Source organism: Palaemon carinicauda, chromosome 44, assembly GCF_036898095.1.
Source record: "Palaemon carinicauda isolate YSFRI2023 chromosome 44, ASM3689809v2, whole genome shotgun sequence".
NCBI lineage: Eukaryota > Metazoa > Arthropoda > Malacostraca > Decapoda > Palaemonidae > Palaemon > Palaemon carinicauda.
The window spans coordinates 43,803,790-43,806,542 of NC_090768.1; positions in this window are offsets into that span (position 1 = coordinate 43,803,790).

Below are 2,753 nucleotides of genomic sequence, written 5' to 3' on the forward strand. Positions count from 1 at the left end.
CTGCTGTCTATCAGCATACTCAGGTTCTCTATCCTCTGCTTAGGAGTGAGACTTCTCCTAATTGACCGGATTGTTGCAAAAGCAAAGAAGTCTTGATTGTGAAGAAAAGGTTGCATGACCTTTGAATCTACTTATGCTGTTGTCCAATGGATAGACTCGCTGCTATTGTGTATCAGCATACTCAGGTTCTCCATCCTCTGGTTGAAATGAGATTGGACTTCTCTCAATTGACCGGATTATCAAAAAGCAAAGAAGCCTGCATAATCTTCAAGTAACTCTCCTAGAGGAGGACAGTATTAGTTGTTTTTAGAGATATCTTTGTAGACAAATCCCATTCAAATATACCCGAGAAGAGATCAGTCTGATGACTTGAGGAGCAGTAAACTGTCCAAAGCACAACACTTTGAACTATCACTAGTACCACTCCACTGAGGACAAAGTGAGGTACTTTCTGTGAGACCAATAGATGGGTATTGGAGCACACATCCTTCATTTCTGCAGAAATCATGAAGGTGTATCTCCTAATAGTGACCTGTACATTGCTTACCATCTCTATCTTAAAGGGTGATTGTTCAACAAGAAGTAAATTACCAATGTCCAGCCCAAGGTAGATTTCTCCACGAGGGAAAGAAGTCTGGGGAATCCTCCTGCAAGACTTCTAACACTGATGCCACGCTGACCATTTGACTACTAATGGCAGGAGGAAGAGGGGAATGTAGAGTTTAATGTCCCATTCCTCCCTCTACCCCACTTCCTTCATCTTAGGACAGAGTTTGCGTATAGGAAATGAGCACTGGTAGCAGGCACGATTTTTTTCTTTTTTTTTTGTGTGAGCGTGTGTAGTAATCCACCCTCCCAGGGTGGATTAGTGTTAGGTATTACGCTGCCTCTAAAGAATGAGCGGAGAGGTCAGTCAAAGTTTAATGTCTTGAGACTTTGGTTGAATGGTCTTAACTGGTGACAACCACTACTACTTTGGTGCAGCAGGGGTTGCATCGGTGTCTTCATTAACAGGAGGAGACATCAAAGCTACGTGAATATGAGAGGGGGTTGCGAATGCGTAATTTCCCCCTTACCAGACTTCAAAGTTATTGAGAATTTCAGGGCTGGTGATGGTAACACTGTTGCAAGAGAGGGCACAGGTTGTTTCCCAACAGTAGGCAAGGATTTGTCGATGGTCTGAAAGTCTATTGCCTTCCTCCTCTGTTAGTGGATGCGAAGACGAGAAGGGCACAGCAAGGGATCTCCTAGTCCAGACATCAGCCAACAACTTCTGAAGCATCTCTGCAGATAGTACGCTATTGTTTACAAGGCCACAACTTTTGCAGTTCTGAATATGCTCACGTTATCATTGGTGCGAGAGGGGTGAACTTCTGAAATAGAGGAGTGTTATCTTTGCTGAAGGAAGGAGAGACTTAGAGCCGCTACTGAATCCAACCTTGAGCAAAAGCTGGTGTCGCCTCGCTTTGACCAAATTCTACCAGAGAACCCAGCCCTACAGGAACCCAAAGGTCGAAAAGAAAAGAATGGATTTTCTACAGCAAAAGCTTGGGCATTACCAAGTCAGAATCTGAAGAATCTCTCTTGCCAAACTCTACCCACTGAAGAATAGTCACGACTTGCACTCGTCATAAGGGGACGATTTAAAAAGCTCCTATCAAAAGATGGCTGGGATCCGTGAAAAGCTTGCTCATCCCGCATGTCCATGTGTGGAGTCTCACCACAAACACAATTCTGTAAGTAAAAAGTAAATATTATTACTACATACTTCAAGTTTTAACAGCTGTTTGCAAGCTGAACTTAAAGGATGGTGGTTTGAATTTATGTAGGAACTGATGGTTTGTATTCATGTAGAAACAAATAGAATGGACTGAGAAATAACAGCAAATGGTGGAAATTCAAATAGTCACTTCCTAGGAAAGCGACTTAATATTTACCAACACTTCAATGACAAGAACGGAAGTTATTTGAGGCATCAAAGTAAAGACTAAGCTATTTCACATGGAACATATTCCCTATGTGATCAAGGGTTATAATGAACAAAAAATACTTGAATATAACACTACAAGGCCCTTATTAAAAAAAAACGAGTACCATTTAGAAATATAACGATAATACGGTAGCAGCAGTAGGGGATTCAGCGTTATGAAGCTTCATCTGTGGTGGATAACGGGGTAGGGTGGGCTGTGGCACCCTAGCAGTGCCAGCCGAACTCAGTCGAGTCCCTGGTCAGGCTGGAGTGAACGTAGAGGAAAGATCCCCTTTTTTTGTTTCATTTGTTTGATGTTGGCTACCCCCAAAATTGGGGGAAGTGCTTTGGTATATATGTATGTATAACAATTTGAGTAAAGACTTCTGTTTTCATAAGAATGACATGAACCTCAACAGTATGTAGAGTAAATACTTTACAACTATACCTCAAATTAACACACATACATATACCAAGGCAGTTACCACAATTTTGGGGGATAGCTGACATCAAACAAATGAAAAAAAGGGGACCTTTTCCTCTCTACATTCCTCCCAGCCTGACAAGGGACTCAACCGAGTTCGGCTGGTACTGCTAGAGTGCCACGACCCACCCTTCTCCATTAACCACCACAGATGAAGCTTCATAACACTGAATCCCCTACTGCTGCTACCTCAAATTAAGATTTTTATAAATTGTCAGACATTTCAAGTATCACCACATAAATTACAGCTGCAAATCACAAATTGGGTTCTAGTTTTGGATATAAAATAATCAATTTGGC